Consider the following 18,575-nt stretch of genomic DNA (forward strand, 5'->3'; position numbering starts at 1 on the left):
ACCTTTGTACAATATTTGCTGCAGATAAATAACAGTGGTTGCAACAGTGACCTATATGGTTACAGATTTTGTCAATAACGTGACAGAGGTAAAGGTCTGTGTTAGGATGAAAAGTGACAAGAGAGACGGTGCCTGTGAGAACCACAGAGCAGCTGTCCCAAGGAGTAGTTGTGCTGCACCCATGAGTTGAACTTTCGGCTAAGAGCACCTCACACATCCTGCTTTTCCAGCAAGCAAACAGACACACGATACATCTGGGCTCAGGCAAGAACAGGAAGGTGTTTATTCAGGTGTGATGCTCACATGCCTCACACTGCATTCGTTTTACATAAGAAAAGTCAGCCAAGAAGCAGAATAAAAAAAAATGTAAAAAACCCAGAATCCAACCGGGGTGAATGTATCTGAGGTTTGGTTTTGGATCATGCCTTCCCAGCAGTCAGTCTGGCGCTGATCCCTAGCATGACGTGGATGGGAAATGTCTCTGCGGTAACAAGAGGCAGGGGTGTTTAAGAGGTGGTTTGGGATAAACATTTCTTTATGAGCCCTGACTTTTTTTTTTTAAATCAGCCCCATCAACAGGTACTATGGGTATAAAAGCAGAAACCCTGCCAACATTATCCAACATTTCCTGATGGGTTAAGAGTGCAAGCGGGCATCTCCACAATCTGGAGATCTGAGAGTTTGGAAGAAAGGGCACCATCGTTAACCCCAGTATAGCTTTGCACAGAGGGGGGGTTAGTGTCTTGTTGGAGAAGCCTGAGCAGGTTCTTCAGGGCATCAAATTCTTTTTTCCTGGCCCGATCACAGTCCGGCCCTGACATAGACAAAGCTGGCCAAGACCACCCTGGCCAGCACCGAGTAGCTGACTTTCACGCTGCTGGCCCTGCTGATGTTGCAGAAAGAAAAACTGCAGCAGGAAACACCGCCGGGGCAATGTACAGAACACCCCTTGGAGATGCTCTGCCCGGAATGTCCGCCTGAACCGGAAAAACAAACGAGAAAGAGACTTAAGATTAAAATGTTTCCCAGAGTTCGGACAGGAGCTCCTTAGCTCTGCAAAGGAGATCATTGTATTGATGTAGCTAAGCAATCCTGAGATGAGGAGGCCATTTCTCAGCAGTTAAGAACCTCACAGCCTTATCTCTGCCAGTGAATTCCCAGTCATTATTGCTATTATATACCATGAAAACAGCACTAGTCTCTTCCTAGCAGTTACAGACCCGTATGTAACCATCTGGGAACATCCCCTTCAGATTCCTGGCCAGGACTTGGGAACAACCAAAGAACCCTGAGAATCCATTCCAGATTGTCACACTCTGCCCACTGCATGCTGGGACAGGGCTTTGGGAGTTCAGTGAGGGCTGTGGGGATGCAGCACAGAGGTGACTGGGTCCTGTCTCCTGCTATTGAGCCCCAGAGCTTTATAGAGCTGGTAGGAGTTACGGCACAGCACAGCTCATTAAGAACATAAGAACGGCCGCACTGGGTCAGACCAAGGGTCCATCTAGCCCAGTGTCCTGTCTTCCGACAGTGGCCAATGCCAGGTGCCCCAGAGGGAATGAGCAGAACAGGGAATCATCACGTGATCCAGCTGCAGAAGGAATCTGGAAGTCATTCGCAGCGTTGCATAGCTCAGAGGGTTATATACAGTGGTGAGCTGGAGCCGGTTCGCAGGAACCAGTTGTTAAATTTAAAAGCCTTTTTAGAATATATTGTTCCAGGACAACCAGTTCTAAAAAAGCTTTTAAATTTAACAAAGGCTCGGGCAGCTGTCCACCCGGCCCCCGGCCCCAGCTCACGTCCCCCTTCTCCCCTGAACGCTCCGCCCTCCTTCTCCTCCCCCTCCTCTGCTTCCCGCAAATCAAATGTTCGCAGGAAGCCTGAAACAAGCAGAAGGCAGGTAAGCTGGGCGGGGGGCACGAGGAGGGCTCCAGAGAGGCACGGCGCACGCGGCCCAGTCTGGCTCCACCTGAGCGGCTCCCCCTGGCCCCGGCCAAGCGCCCCAGCCCAGTCCCAGCCAAGTACACCTGGCTCGGGCTGGTCCCGGCCGAGGGGCTCCGACCCGGCCCAGTTCGGGCCACGCAGCACCCGTCCCGGCCGAGCGGCTCCAGCCCGGCCCGGGGAGTCAGGCCCCGCGGCGCCGGTCCCGGTCCTGGCCGAGCGGCTCCGGCCTGGGGAGTCGGGCCCCGCGGTGCCAGTCCCGGTCCTGGTCCCAGCCGAGCGGCTCCGGCCCGGCCTGGCCCGGGGAGTCGGGCCGCGCGGAGCCGGTCGCTGTCCCCACCGAGCAGACCCAGCCCCGGCCCCAGGCAGTGTGGTAAGGGGGCAGGGGGCAGGGAGGGGGTGTTGGAAGAGGGCAGGGGAGTTTGGTGGGTTGTGGGGGGGTGGATAGGGGTCGGGGCCGTCAGAGGGCAGGGAACAGGGGGAATGAATGGGGGCAAGGGTCCCGGGGGGGGCAGTCAGGAAGGAGCAGGGGTTGGATGAGGCGGTGGGAGGCAGTCAGGGATAGAGAGAAGGGGTAGTTGGATGGGGCAGGAGTCCCGGGGGGCCATCAAGAATGAGAGAAGGGGTTGGATGGGGCGTCAGGAAACAGGGGACAGGGAAGGGGGGGTGGATGGGTCAGGAGTCCCCAGGGGGTGTGTGTCAAGGAACATGGGGGGTTGGATGGGTCATGACGCCCCGGGGGGGCACGACCCCCTTGTGAGTTGAGGAGGAGGGAACCTGTTGTTAATATTTTGGCAGCTCATCACTGGTTATATACCCATAAAGCTTCAACCTAGCCTCCTTTTGTCCATGCACAACCGGCCAGGCACTGGGATTGGAGCGTGCAAATTCTCTCACTTGCACATGCCAATAGTGGAACCTTGCACCAGCACGTGAGATATTTGGTGCTTAAACCATTGCCTGGCTTCCCCAGGTGCGAAAGGAGGCCAGACTGGGAAAGCAAGGCCCATAATGCAGGGCAGTTACAACTGCCTGCAATCCAACTGGTCTCATCCTCTGGGTGATATCCCTGCACAACTCAATAGGCTGGCACTACTTTTGTTAACTGAACCACATCACAAGTAATATCAGTGCGCCTCCCCGTGAACCGGCTACTTACAGTCCGCTCAAAATGCAGAGGTTGGCAATGACATTTACACTTGCAGTATAATTGCTGCTGAGTGCAATCGGGCGGTTGAGGGGCACAGCTGGGAGACATCCTTTCCCGTGCAGTACGTAGAATCATAAAATATCATGGCTGGAAGGGACCTCAGGAGGTCATCTAGTCCAACCCCCTGCTCAAAGCAGGACCAAACCCCAACTAAATCACCCAAGCCAGGGCTTTGTCAAGCCTGACCTTAAAAACCTCTAAGGAAGGAGATTCCACCACCTCCCTAGGGAACCCATTCCAGCACTTCACCACCCTCCTAGTGAAATAGTTTTTCCTACTATCCAACCTAAACCTCCTCCACTTCAACTTGACAACATTACTCCTTATTCTGTCATCTGGTAACACTGAGAACAGTCTAGATCCATCCTCTTTGGAACCCCCTTTCAGGTAGTTGAAAGCAGCTTTCAAATCCCGCCTCATTCTTCTCTTCTGCAGATTAAATAATCCCAGTTCCCTCAGCCTCTCCTCATAAATCATGTGCTCCAGGCCTCCACTGGACTCTTTCCAATTTTTCCACAGTCTTCTTGTAGTGTGGGGCCCAAAACTGGACACACTACTCCAGATGAGGCCTCACCAATGTCGAATAGAGGGGAACGATCACGTCCCTTGATCTGCTGGCAATACCCCTACTTATACAGCCCAAAATGTTGACTCATATCCAGCTTCTTGTCCACTGTAACCCCTAGGTCCTTTTCTGTAGCACTGCTGCCTAGCCATTCGGTCCCTAATCTGTAGCGGTGCATGGGATTCTTTCTTCCTAAGTGCAGGACTCTGCACTTGTCCCTGTTGAATCTCATCAGATTTCTTTTGGCCCAGTCCTCTAATTTGTCGAGGTCCCTCTGTATCCTATCCCTACCCTCCAGCGCATCTACCACTCCTCCCAGGGACAAAGGCAGCCATCTTTTCCCCGCAACAAACCGGAGGGAAAGGGGCGTGGCCTCGATGCAACAAGAATGCAGCAGAGCAGAGGAGGCTGCTTCCCTGAGAACCACTGCTGAGAAGCAGAGGATCCACTGAGCCCTTTCTAACTGCCCCCTCGCTGCGTTCAAGGCTGGCAGCCAGTCAGGCAGGCAGCCTCCTTCCCTTTCACGTCCAGGGCAGAGCCGCTGAGGAGCGGGTGGGAACTCAGTCCCAGCCCTCGCTCACCTCAGCAGTAGCTGCACCCACTGCTGGGGAGCGGCTGCTGGACTGGGCTATAAAGAGCCTCATTTCAGGACTTCAGCCAATGCTGGAGGGGTAGATATGGAGCTCCCGCCCCTCATTGGCGTACAGGAAGCCTGACATTGCCTGCACTGCCCTCCTCTAAGTCACTCACTCAGCAGCAAACCTCACTAATGAGCACTGGGGCTCCCTCCCCGTTAGTGCATCCTAATAAAGTTCTCCGGCCATTCGGTTTCAAGGAGAGATTCCCCTATTGCACATCAGCAATGTCCCACCCTTCCAGCAGATAGAGGAAAGAAAGCCCAGTAATCTGGAACGGGAGCAGCACGTCGTCTGGGAAAACGCTAGGGAAAGACAATAGACAGAACATGCCCAAACTCACCAGTTTCTAAAATACTATATTCTGTCACACAGTTGTTTTCAGCACTTCAACACATAGTTGGTGCCAGACAACCCCAGTTGGAGGACGCATCCTTACAGGTGAAGCACACCAGCGAGTGAGCTGCAAAAGGAAAACACACCCCATGTTAGAGGCTTGCAGGAATATGTTATTTGTTCTTGGTTTACAATCCCCATCCCTGTCACCTGCTGCTAATGAGCATCAAAGTGCACCATATCCTGATGTTCTCAGCCGCAATTTCAGGCCAAACTCTTATTGAAGCCAGTGATAGTTTTCCCTGTGCATCGACTGAGTAAGGACTTCAGGATTGGACCCAAAACACAGAGGGGGAATTTTTCAAAGGCAGAAATGGCAGCTGGGCATTCAACTGCTATTTATGCCTCTGAAAAGTTCCCCTAACGCCCTCCGTGATACCCATTTGTAAATAAGTTCTCAGCATGTTCCTTTCCAAAGCCATAATGTTACAGACAGGGTAATAGGGTTATAAGAAAAAATAAGCATGAGCTTCTCAAGAAACCATCACGCCAAACCCACCTCATTTCCTTCTTTGACAACTAGCCTAGTGGATAGGGGGAAAGCAGTAGGTGTGATACAGCTCGATTTTGACACAGTCCTATATGACATTCTGATAAGCAAAGTAAAGACAGGTGTTCTAAATTAAATTCCTATAAGCGAGTGCACACATGATTGCAAGACTGTTATCAATGGTTCAGTGTCAAACTGGGAAAGTGAATCCTGTGGGGTCCTGCAGAGGCCAGTACTGGGTCCGGTACTGTCCAATATTTTAATTAATGATTTGGGTAATGGAGTGGCGAGTATGCTTATTACATTTGCAGATGATGCCAAGCTGGGAGGGGTTGCAAGCACATTGGAGGGCAGGGTTAGAATTCAAAATGTCCTTGACAAATTCGAGAATTGGTCTGAAATCCACAAAGTGAAATTCAAGGAAGTTAAGTGCAAAAAATAGGGAGCAATAGGTGGTAGTACTGCTGAAAAGGAGCTGAGGGTTATAGTGGATCACAGACTGAATATGAGTCAACAATGTGATACAGTTTCAAAAAAGACTAATATCATTCTTGAGTGTAGTAACAGGAGTGGTGTATGTAAGACAGAGGAGGAAATTGTCCTGTTCTGTTTGGCACTGGTGAGGCCTCAGCTGGAGTACTGTGTCCAATTCCGGGCACCAAAAGATGTGGACAAATTGGAGACAGTCCAGGGGAGAGCAACAAAATGATAAAAGGTTTAGAAAACCTGAACTGTGAGGCTTCCAAGGGAGGTTGTGGAATCCCAGTCATTGGAGGTTTTTAAGAACAAGTTGGACAAACACCTGTCAGGGATGGTCTAGGTTTACTAGGTCCTGCCTCAGCGTAGGGGGCTGGACTTGATGACCTCTTGAGCTCTCATCCAGCCCGACATTTCTATGATTCTATGACACTGGCTAAGAGAGTGAGCCTGCCTCCCTCCCTCTGCGGGTTGGTCCAAGCAATTTCAACAACCTCCTTCTCATAGCTACAAGTGTTCTCCTTTAGTCTGAGTGATACAGGCCTGCAGTTTGGGGCTCAAGACCCTAGGGTCAGTCTCCTCTGATGACCATGTCTGTATTACGTAGTCACTGTTACATACAGAAGATGAGCCATCCCAGATCAGACCACACGTTCAAGTTCTTCAGCATCCAACCTTCTGCAGTGATCATCGCCTGATGCTTCATAGGAAGGCACAAAAATCCACAGTGCACATGGGCTAATATGCATGGGGGAAACAACTCCTTCCTGGCTAAAGCTGGTCCAATATTTTATAAGAACTAATTTGCAAAGACACAGGTGCCAATGGATGGTGGGTGGCCATCGAGATATGAGCTCACACTGGCTCTGACAAATGAAATGCAAATGACATGATGTGTTATTTATAGATTTGTCTCACAGGGAAGCCCAGATAATTCATTCTGACTTGCCAAAGAAGCTTGGTTATTATTAGTACAGTGTCAGAATCATGCTAGATGCTTTATAGAAACAAATAGAGAGGCAAGGTGCATTTCCTAGAGCAGCGGTAGGCAACCCGCGGCCAGCACGTGGCCTGTCAGGGTAATCCACTGGCAGGCTGCCAGACAGTTTGTTTACATTTGCATGGCCGCCCGCGAACCACGGTCACTGGTATATTTATAGGTACATTTTTTAATTGTCCTTTGATCTGAAACTGTCCAATTGCTCTGTGGCTATCTGTGTTCCTAGCACAGCAACCCTAACCCAGCCCCCATCCAATCGTGTGTTCAACCTACTTATTACACTGTGTCTTACTTTAGACTATAAACTCCCCAGGGCAGGGACTGGTTTTTAATGTTTGTAAGCTGGCAAAATGAGCCCTGAATCATCCAGGCTGACCTCCTATAAAACACAGGCCAGAGAACTGCCCCCCAAATCATTCCTAGAGCAGAGCTTTTAGAAAAACAGCCAATTTTGATATAAAAATTGCCAGTGATGGAGACTCCGCCATAACCCTTGGTAAATTGTTCCAATGGTTAATGACCCTCTCGCTGTTACAAATTTATGCCTTATTTCCAGTCTGAATTGTCCAGCTTCAGCTTCCAGCCGTTGGATCGTGTTATTGCATTCTCTGCTGGATTGAAGAGCCCATTGTTAAGTACAGTAACTCCTCACTTAAAGTCATCTCGGTTAATGTTGTTTGGTTGTTATGTCGCTGATCAATTAGAGAACATGCTCATTTAAAATTGTGCAATGTTCCCTTATAAGGTTGTTTTGCAGCTGCCTGCTTTGCCCACTGCTTGCAGAAAGAGCAGCCCATTGGAGCTAGCTGGTGGGGGCTTGGAACGAAGGTGGACCAGCAGCCTCCCATCCATCAGCTCCCTGATCCCCTAAGTTCCCTATGCAGCAGTGCCTGGAGCCCCGGGCCCTTTAAATCGCCTCCAGAGCCCCAAGACTCCTGGCCACTGCCGCAGCTACTGCTACCATGGGGCTCCAGCAGTGATTTAAAGGGCCCAGGCGTCCCAGATGCTGCAACTGCAGCCAGAGCCCCAGGCCCTTTAAATCTCAATTTAAAGGGCCCGGGGATTTAAAGGCCCGCTTCTTTCGGTTGCAGCCCTGCCCCCTTCCAGTTCAGGCCATTTTGTTGCCCAATCACTTAGTTTTGTGAGATCTTTTTGACTCTTCACAATCTGCTTTGGTCTTAACTATCTTGAGCAGTTTAGTATCGTCTGCAAACTTTGCCACCTCACTGTTTACCCCTTTCTCCAGATCATTTGTGAATAAGTTGAATAGGATTGGTCCAAGGACTGACCCTTGGGGAACACCACTAGTTACCCCTCTCCATTCTGAGAATTTACCATTAATTTCTACCCTTTGTTCCCTGTCCTTTAACCAGTTCTCAATCCATGAAAGGACCTTCCCTTTTATCCCATGACAGCTTAATTTACGTAAGAGCCTTTGGTGAGGGATCTTGTCAAAGGCTTTCTGGAAATCTAAGTACACTATGTCCACTGGATCCCCCTTGTCCACATGTTTGTTGACCCCTTCAAAGAACTCTAATAGATTAGTAAGACACGATTTCCCTTTACAGAAACTATGTTGACTATTGCTCAACAGTTTATGTTTTCCTATGTGTCTGACAATTTTATTCTTAACTATTGTTTCGACTAATCTTCTTCCCTCAAGGCCCTGCTTCGAGATCTTCCCTCAGAGACCTATGTATTTTCAGAGCTCTATGGCAGTTATTGCAAGGAGGGCATTTAAGGCATTCTTCTGTTAAAGGGAAGGGTGCACACATGAACTGCCAGAGGCGTATGGGAGTAGGTGGGTGTCCTTTCCGGGTGCCTGAGAACAGGAAGTAAAACTGAGCATCAAATAACAAGCTCTGGTTACAACCTCAGTCACAAGACTCAGCTTTTTAAAGAGAACTTGGGTTATTCTGAGAATTCACACCTTTTGTTTAAGGGTTTTGTGCAAGTAGAGCCCTCAATGGCCAGTCACGAGCCAGCCTCCTTCTGCACCACCAGCTACATCCAGTACCTACACACACACACACACTAGCCCCCAAACTAACTCACACTCTGTGCTTCCACCCTGTTTTTAAAGAGGTAGCTCCCATTTCCCATATTGCATCATTTATATCCCCATTAGAAACATAGGATTCATAGACTCTAGGACTGGAAGGGACCTCGAGAGGTCATCAAGTCCAGTCCCCTGCTCTCATGGCAGGACCAAATACTGCCTAGACCATCCCGGATAGACATTTATCTAACCTACTCTTAAATATCTCCAGAGATGGAGATTCCACAACCTCCCTAGGCAATTTATTCCAGTGTTTAACCACCCTGACAGTTAGGAACTTTTTCCTAATGTCCAGTCTAAACCTCCCTTGCTGCAGTTTAAGTCCATTGCTTCTTGTTCTATCCTTAGAGGCGAAGGTGAACAAGTCTTCTCCCTCCTCCTTATGACACCCTTTCAGATACCTGAAAACTGCTATCATGTCCCCTCTCAGTCTTCTCTTTTCCAAACTAAACAAACCCAATTCTTTCAGCCTTCCTTCATAGGTCATGTCCTCAAGACCTTTAATCATTCTTGTTGCTCTTCTCTGGACCCTCTCCAACATACACAATAATAAATAAATATTCAAAATATAAACAACAGCCGTCTATTCCAGGGGCCTCACACGTTCACCATTGAGATCCCCTTAGTGGTTCCCCATCGGCTGGTGAATCAAAGGTCTACATAACATTGCTCTTCCCTCATTAGCTTCATATTGCACCCCATCCTCCACCAACCTCCCCAGCCTTGTCCTACCATTGGTCATTCATCCAGTCATCCACACAGCCCCTGTGTGTGGTATGGCCTCCCTTGTCTCTTCTGTGAGGTCCCTACACCTTTAAAGACACACTTCAGCCATGCAGCCTACTGTGAATTCAACAGACTTGTAGATCAATTGCCTTTTATTGTTCCCCTGTCCCTAATCTCCATCTGTTTGTCTGTCTGTCCTTCTCAGGGCTGGCTCCAGACCTCAGCGCGCCAAGTGCGCACTTGGGGCGGCGTTTTGCTGGCAGGGCGGCAGGTGGCTCTGGCGGACCTTCCGCAGGCATGTCTGCGGGAGGTCCACCGGAGCCGCGGGACAGGTGGACCTGCCACAGGCATGACTGCGGAGGGTCCACTGCTGCCGCGGCTCTGGTGGACTTCTGCTCCACCGGAGCCGCGGGACCAGTGGACCCTCCGCAGGCACGTCTGCAAGAGGTTCCCCAGAGCCGCGGGACTGGCGTGCTTGGGAGGGCCAAATTCCTAGAGCCGCCCCTGGTCCTTCTTAACACAATGCACAGTCAAGCTGTGGAACTCGTTGCCAGAGGATGTTGTGAAGGCCAAACCTGTAACAGGGGTGAAAAAAGAACTAGATAAATTCATGCAGGAAAGGTCCATCAATGTCTGTTAGCCAACATGGTCAGGGATGCAACCCCATGCTCTGAGGCTCCCTAAACCTCTGACTACCAGAAGCTACGACTGGGTGGTGGGATTATCACTCAATAATTGCTCTGTTCTGTTCATTCCCTCTGGCACTGGCCACAGTCATGAGACAGCAGCCTGGGCTAGATGGAGCCATGCTCTGACCCAGTATGGCCGCTCTTAGGCAGTGTGCTCCTCGGCCTGGAGACCAGCCCTCCTTGAATGTTTTGGAAACACTCACCATTTTGTGGGTACAACTGTCAATAAATAATAATGTTTAGAAGATTCTCTCGGGTATCAGTATTTACACAGCACGGATCATCAGAATATCTGAACTGCTAACAAAAAGCCACCACCACCACCATAATCCTTATGTGATTCATCTGGTTTCCTCCAACCCTTCTCTGAAGCACTTGAGCAATTAAAAAAAAAATCTCTTTCACTTTCTCCCTCTTTAACCTTCTTCCCCTCTGTGACTATTTTTGGTTGTAGCTGTGGTAAAGTGACATGAAAAAAGTCAGGGTGTCACTTTAAGAAAAGTATCAGAGGGGTAGCCGTGTTAGTCTGGATCTGTAAAAGCAGCAAAGAATCCTGTGGCACCTTATAGACTAACTGACGTTTTGCAGCATGAGCTTTCGTGGGTGAATACCCACTTCTTCGGATGTTTTGCTACTTTAAGAAAAGTGATCTCTGAACTGGCCACATTTCCCTTTCAGCAACGTATTCTACTGTATGAAAGGGTTCAACAGGGCCGGCTCCAGGCACCAGCTGAGAAACCTGGTGCTTGGGGCGGCAGATTCCAAGGGGCGGCATTCCGCCCAAACCTTTTTTTTTTTTTTGTGCTTTGCCGCTTCTGCCGCCCCTGCAGGATTTTTCTTTTGGTTTGCTGCTCCTGCTGCCCTGTAGGGGGCGGCGGCACAGAGGAGGGGAGCTGCTGGGAGTGGTGCCAGTTCTGCAGCAAGCCCAGCACGGCAGCCCACGTCCTTCCCTGCCTGCCCCCCGGAGTGGCGCGGAGCCCTCCCAGCAGGCGGCGTGGCGGGAGGGGCCGCATGGCGAGTGCCTCGCTTAAGGAAGCCATGGCCGCCCCCTTCTCTCTCTCCCCCTCCCCCCCGCTAGCTGGGGTGTGCACTCCGCTGCCCAGGGTCTGCAGGGCTGGGAGTCCCCCTGCACCCGCGCTCCCGCTGCCCCGCAGGTATTTTTTTTCTTTTTGTTTTTTTGTTTTTTCTTCCCTTTGCCACTCCGGCCGGCCAGGCGGTTTGTTTCACGCCCCTCCCCCCCTTCGTTGCTCCGACCGGCTGGCAGGTTTCCTGGAATTCCTGCCCCCCCTCCCTTTGCTGCTCCAGCTGGGTGGCAGGTTGGTTTCCCACCCGCCCCCTTTGCTGCTCCAGCCGGCCGTCAGGTAGGTTGGTTTCTGCCCCCCCACCCCGCCCAGCTTTGCTGCTCCAGCCGGGCGGCAGGTTGGTTACCCGCCCCTCCCCCGCTTTGCTGTTCCGGCCACCGCGCAGGTTTTTTGTTTTTTTTCGTTTTTTGCTTAGGCCAGCAAAAAAGCTAGAGCCGGCCCTGGGGTTCAAGCCAGGGTCACTACTGTAAGTAACCGAGCCCAGATCAGTCCATACTGCAGGAATAAATGGGTAAGAGACTGCAAAGATTTCAAGGTCCCCTCCCTGTAGGGTGACCAGACAGCAAGTGTGAAAAATCGGGATGGGGTGGGGGTAATAGGCTTTTATATAAGAAAAAGCCTCAAATATCGGGACTGTCCCTATAAAATGGAGACATCTGGTCACCCTACCTCCCTGACATGCCTCTGTAGACTGAGGGGTGAGGATGCAGGACATGCGAGGGCTCTTTCCCTAACCACATGATTCCTCCAGTTTCCATGCAGATCTCAGGGATGTGTCAGAGGCCAGCACTGCCAACATAGGGAGCATTGTGCTTTCACATTTCACATGGCCCCTCTCCCCCTTATTTATAGAGTATAAGGCCAGAAAAGACTGTGGTCATCTGGTCTGACCTCCTGCACACCATATGCCATTGGACTGCCTTGAATGAATTCCTATTTGAACTAAAGCAGATCTTCTAGAAAAAAACATCCAATCTCAGATGCAAGTTATCTGGACCTGTTGATTTAAAAAAGTCCGACTCGAGTAGCTGCTGTTTAACAGCTTCTGGAACGCAGCCCTATTTCTCTGGACACTACTGGCAGCCGTTGCACTAGGGGTAATCCCTAGGGGCTAGGCAGGGCTCCACAGTGGGAGGGCATGCACTGATTCAGGGCTACCAAGAACGGCCAATTCTCACAATATCTGTTTTTTAAGCTTCTCCTGATGTCCTGCACCTTTCTCACAAATTTTTGCCCTCTCAAAATGGCTGCCATTTCTCACGACGGGCAATGGGACTGAAGCCACAGGCCATAATAGCTGTGATTTCACAACAGCCTCGGCTGGTGTCCGTCAGGCTGCACCTAGTGAAGATGGCCACCATCTCCCATGGTTTCCAATGGCAATAAAGCCAGGCTGCCCCCAGGGAAGCTGCACCCCATGACTAGGAACCTATGAGGGGGCAGGGGACGGTAGGACTAAGGGAGGCATAGGGGCATATATTGGAATGTGGGCAGAAGGACGGAGGCTGATGGTATGTAGGGGGGAGTGAGGGGTCAGAGACTGCAGGAAAGGGAGGGAATGAGATGGGGCAAGGGAATACTGGGCATAGATGGGGGTCAAGAGAGTGTGGGGGAGAGTGCTTGGGACAGGGGACTGATGGGGGCGGGAGGAGCTAGAGTGAAAGGGGGACGGGGAATGATATAATAGCAGTTCTCTCACCCCAGGGGCCAGGGCAGGCCCCTCTCTGGGGAGGCTGCTATTTTGTGTACGTCTTTCCAAGTGTGTTTGGACCCTGGAATGATCACACCGGGGTCACCTGGATCACCCCGGGGTCAGCGTCTTCCCCAGAAAAGTTTGAAAATCAGATGAACAACAGTGGGGCTGGTTGTTGTTGCTATGCCAGCCTCTGGGCTCTGCGGTCCGTCCCATGCTAGTTTGGGGTTGGCAGCACCTTTGGACTTGATCCTGAGAAACCAGAGAGACAGGTGGGTCCCTATCAACTGTGGCGTGTGTAACCCTTCTGCCAGGTGAACGCAGCAGCAACAAGGGCCAGGTTCAATACCTAGGGGTTCCTCGTAACCCTACAACACAGAACCGGCTTGAGCCCCTGCCCAGTAATCTGAGAGAACTAAGCAACACCCCGCTAAGAGGCAAAACTTCCCCTCTCACAAGCACTGAGTCTGTGTATAACAAATGAGAACTTGTATTGAAAGAGAAAGGCATTAGTTTGGGAAAATACCGCAACCACATTCAAAACCGTGCAGTCATAAGGCAAACTGACCCTAGAGCGTGCTGGGCAGTGTCCTTTGCCTACAAGGAACCTACAGGCTTGTATCCTGTAAGACACTGGCTTCAGCAGTTAGCATGAGGCTTGAGGCCTATGAACTTTGGCATAGGTAAACATAGCTTTGCAGTGGGAAAGTCCAGTGAATGAATGTTCCTGTAGCACAGCACTCCCCTCCCCCTCCACTGCACCCCACTCCCAGTTTCTTCCTTGGTCAGCAAAGGCTCAGAGGTGCCTTCGCGCAGGTTCCCTTCCCACCCCCGGGAATGAGGGGTGGGGAAGCATTGAGCAATGCCTCCACGGCTGCCTCGCATGATTGCTGCCATTCACTCTGCCGTCACTGGCCGCAGTTGCCATCGCTCCTGCCGCCGGCTGCAGCCACCATCATTCACCCTGCCACTACTGCTGCTTCTCTGCTGCCACCTGCCCCTCTCTACTATGACACATGTTAAGGCTCCCACGCAGCACCCAGCTCAGTGGGGAACCTCCTGCTGCTACAGGCCAGGCAGTGATTTTCACTGCAATCCTACCCCACAGCAGGCCTAAGGTTCAGCAGCTGGACCTGGGTGTCTGTGAACTCAACTCTAGGAATCACTGGACAAAATAAAGACTCTCACTGCAGTTTAATCAGCTCTCCCTTTAAACAGTGAAAGGGGAGAGAGATTTCAAAGAGACCCAGGGCCCTGGCCCTCTTGCTTTCTCTTCGCTAGGCTTTGGCATCCCGCCCCCTTGCTTGACGAGTGCAGTTCAGTTTAGGGTGATCCCCTCAGTCCGGGCAGGCTGAGCACAGTCCTGCTGCCAGTCACTTGTACAATCAGGGTAGCAACCTTCCACTGCCCTTGCACTCAACACTAAAGTGATTTTTAACCCAACACCAGCCAAAATAGATCACTTTGGGAAGAGAGCTCCGGCTGCTGGATACCTAGGCAGAGTGGGTGTGTTCATGTAAATATGCTCTGGTCCCTTATCTTTTCCCTCTGGCTCAGTGGTTCTCAAACCTGGGTCAGGACCCCAAAGTAGATCGTGACAGGGCCGCCCAGAGGATTCAGGGGGCCTGGGGCAAAGCAATTTTTGGGGCCCCTTCCATTAAAAAAAGTTGCAATACTATAGAATACTGTATTCTCATGGGAGCCAGAGGACCTGTGGAGGGCACTCCAGAGCAGGAATGAGCTAATTGCCCCACTTGCACCCAGGTGGCCCTGGGGAAAATAAACATTTTAAAACCTTCCGCATCTCAGCACAAACCCAGTTTTGAGAAAATTTATTTTCAAGTCACCTTTACAAGGTATCACTGGTTCTCAGCACCAGCTAGTGCTAAAAGGCACTAAAGCTCATTAAAAGGGTTGGACAAATATTTTCCGTCAAAACTTTTTCTGGATCGAAAACTAGGGGGTTTTAAAAAGCAAAAAAAATCACGGACAATGTCTGTTTTCCTTCAAAATTTGTTGTGGTTTTTTTAATTGAAAAGCTGAAAGAAATCTGCCAAAACCTGAGCATGATTTGGGGTTTCAGAAGTGTGTGGCCAAATATTTGCTGCCTGCCGTGTTTGATTGTTTAAAGAAACAATAAAAAAATTCTGCTTAAAAAAAATCAAAACTTTTGAATTTGAATGGAGTTAGATGGCTCCTTGATCTTCTCCGGCAAAAGCCCACACAGCAACAGACAGACAAAGACTTTCCTCCCTCCCAGATTTGAAAGTATCTTGTCTCCTTATTGGTCCTGTTGGTCAGGTGTCAGCTAGGTTACGTGAGCTTCTTAACCCTTTACAGGCAAAAGAGGAATTCACCCTTAACTGTATGTTTATGACACACTCTAAAAGCTGATCAGATGTCACTGCTCAATCTGACGGGGGCCCTAGTAAGCCAAAGTCCTTCCAGCCCTTCTGGAAGGGTTGCGTCTTTGGTCAGAAGGACTTGTCTGCTCGCTGAATCAAAAGAAGGCCCGAGTCAGTTTAAATGGAGACTTTTTATGCCAAACATCCTTTCTTAGTCAGTTGGTCTCTGGAAAACCTAGTTTGAACCAGTTTATGCAAGTGTCCCCAGGCATGGTACCTCTCTGGAGGTCTTTACAACCTGAGTGATTCACCTTAAATCACCATCCATTGCTTTTAGTTCCTGGAGGAGCTGGGGTATCATTCCCCCTCACTCTCCTCCACTGCCCCAAGTTGCATACAGTCCCTGGCCCACAGTGATACATAAACCATTCATAAGCTTAATACAGTTTGTATCCCCAGAGATGCTGCACAAGGTTGCAACATATGTCATAACAACCTAGTATGATATTAGTCTCTTTTGTAGCTGCATCATATTGTTGACACATTCACTTTGTGATTCACTATAATCCCCAGATCCTTTCCAGCAGTACTATTGCCTAGCTAGTTATTCCCCATTTTGTAGTTATGCATTTGATTTTTCATTCCTAAGTGTAGTACTTTGCACTTGTTTTTATTGAATTTCATCTGCTGATTTCAGACCAATCCTCCAATTTATCAAGGGCATTTCAAATTCTAATCCTGTCCTCCAAAGTGCTTTCAACCCCTCCCAGCCTGGTGTCATCTGCAAATTGCATAAGTGAACTTTCGACCCATTATCCAATTGATTTATGAAAATATTTAACAGTGCTGGACCCCTGTGGGACCTGCTGGACACATTTCCCCAGTCTGAAAGTGTATCATTGATAACCATTCCTTGATTACTGTCCTTCAACCAATTTTTTCACCCACTATTTCACCTACCTGCACATGACTGAGCCATACAAGGCAGGCCAAGCACATACTTGGCTAAAATAATGTAGAAATATCTTGTGGTTAATCTGCAGAGCAGAAATACACTATTTTTCTTCTTTGCCCAAGCAGTGACTCAGTGATAGGTCAGAAGGAGGAATGTGCTCATGCCATCCAGCAAAAGTAACAGTTTCAGCCAGATGTCTAGGCACTGGGACAGAGGCTGGGTGAGAAGCTGAGGGTTAAGGCAAGCCAGCCATATTCAGCAGGTGCCCCCTATGAGACTGAACTCAGGCCAGTGGGCCATTCAGGCGAGGCATCAGGAGCATACAGAAGCCTGTGTGGTTACAACTAAAGCTGGGTGATTTTTTTGTTCAATCAAAACAACATTTAAGGAAAAATGTGCAGAAAAATGACGTTTCATTCAACTTTTGTTTTCCACTTAAATTCAAGTCTTTAAAAATGGTTTTCATTGAGCTTTTCCTCTCTTGGGCTTTCCTTCTCCTCGCCTCCTTTTCCCTCTTGGGGCGGGGAGAGAAAAAGGTAAAGAGGGAGAGAAAGGAGGCGGGGTAGAGGGGTAACAACAAATTGAAAACCTTGGAGGCTTTTTTGGTTCTTGTTTCACCAAGAAGCAGAAAAACAAAAACAAACAAACAAATAAAAACCCTGCTAAACATTTCAAATGAAATGAGAATTTTTTAGAATCTCTGACCCATCCTGCTCCTTGTCCCCTGACCCCCGCGAGACTCCTCCAATACACCCCCTGTTCCCTGATCGCCCCCCCAGAATCTCTGCGCCATCCAACCCCCGGTCTCTGGCCCCTGACTGTCCCCGGGACTCCCTGCCCCTTATCTAACCCCCCCTGGCCCTGGCCGCTTACCCCCACCTCCCAGCGACTCAGCGCGCTCGTTGAGAAGCAGCCCTGAACAGTGCTGCAGCCACGTGGCTCGGGGAGGGGGGGCTGAGCTGAGCTCCTCCCCGTTCAGAGCCGCGTGGTAAGGGGAGGAGCCGCTCGGCCTGGAGCTCACAGCCCCGCCCCCTTACCACGCGGCTCTGAGCAGGGCGGAGCCCAGGCCTCCCCGGAGCCACGCGGCTGCAGCGCTGTCCAGGACGCACTGAGGCGCTGGGGGGATGGCGGGGGTAAGCCTCAGCCATTCTCGTGGGGGCCCCTGCGGGGCCCAGAGCCTGGGGCAAATTGCCCCACTTGCCCTCCCCAGGCGGCCCTGGATCGTGACCCCATTTTAATGGGGTCGCCAGTGTAGCCCAGCGGACCAGCTTACCTCTATTATAGTCACTGCTTTGCATTATATTCTGCTTTATTCTATTCACTCGTAATGCAAGGCACAGGCGCTGAATCCGTGGGTGCTCTGGGGCTGGAGCACCCCTGGGGAAAAATTGGTGGTTGCTCAGCACCCACCGGCAGCTCCCTGGACTCCCCCCCGCCCAGCTCACCTCCGCCCCTGCTCCACCTCCGCCTCCTCCCCTGAGTGTGCCACGAGCCCGCTTTTCCCCCCTAGCTCCCAGCACTTGCACCTCGAAACAGCTGTTTCACACGGCTGAGAGGGGGAATGCGGTGCACTCGGGGAAGAGGCGGGACCAGGGCGGGGATTTGGGGAAGGGGTCCAATAGGGGCAGGGAGGGGGCGGAGTTGGGGCAGGGACTTTGGGGAAGGGGTTGGAATGGGGGCGGTGAAAGGGTGGAGTCGGGGTGGGGGGCGTGAGCACCCACTGGTGCCAGGGAAAGTTGGTGCCTGTGATGCAAGGAACCTACAGGCTTGTATCCTGGGAGACACTGGCTTCAGCAGTTAGCATGAGGCTTCAGGGGGAATTTTGTCCATAATGACATCAGCCAACCACAGAGCATGAACTGACTGACCCCAGCTTCTGGAAGGTTTTGGACGGAACGTCCGTCTCCAAGCGTACCATGGCAACGAACTGATGTATATGATAATGGGGTGAAATCTTAAATACACTAACCTACAGAAGGAGGACACCTTAACATTGGTAAGGGAAGGAAATACAAATGAGGAAGAGGGGAGAAACCCCTATTGAATATGCATTAGACACGGTAACGTCAGCGTAACGTATTATAAAAGTGGCATCCCAGGGCAGTAGGGGAGAGAGATGTAGCCCTTGGGAGGGGACAGAGTGATGGCCACTGGTGAAGATGAGGAAGGTGATGATGATGAGGAAGACAATGGCTAACACTGCAGGTTGTTCTGCAAGGGATGCTGGGAGTATGGATGGTCAGATGTACTTTCTGTATTATCTCTATCTACCGTACTGAGGTAGAGTGCGTGTGACTTTGCTAAATGTATTA

The 18,575-nt window shown here is 50.6% G+C and overlaps 1 long non-coding RNA gene across 1 annotated transcript in view; it reads left to right on the forward strand.

The window, feature by feature from the left end:
* The first annotated feature begins 18,171 nt into the window (after nt 1-18,171).
* LOC120398892 overlaps nt 18,172-18,575 on the forward strand; it is a 40,971-nt gene continuing 40,567 nt past the window's right edge. The window contains exon 1 of the long non-coding RNA XR_005594775.1: nt 18,172-18,259. This is a non-coding gene — a long non-coding RNA (uncharacterized LOC120398892). The remainder of the gene's footprint in view (nt 18,260-18,575) is intronic.

This window comes from Mauremys reevesii, linkage group 2, assembly GCF_016161935.1.
Source record: "Mauremys reevesii isolate NIE-2019 linkage group 2, ASM1616193v1, whole genome shotgun sequence".
Lineage (NCBI taxonomy): Eukaryota > Metazoa > Chordata > Testudines > Geoemydidae > Mauremys > Mauremys reevesii.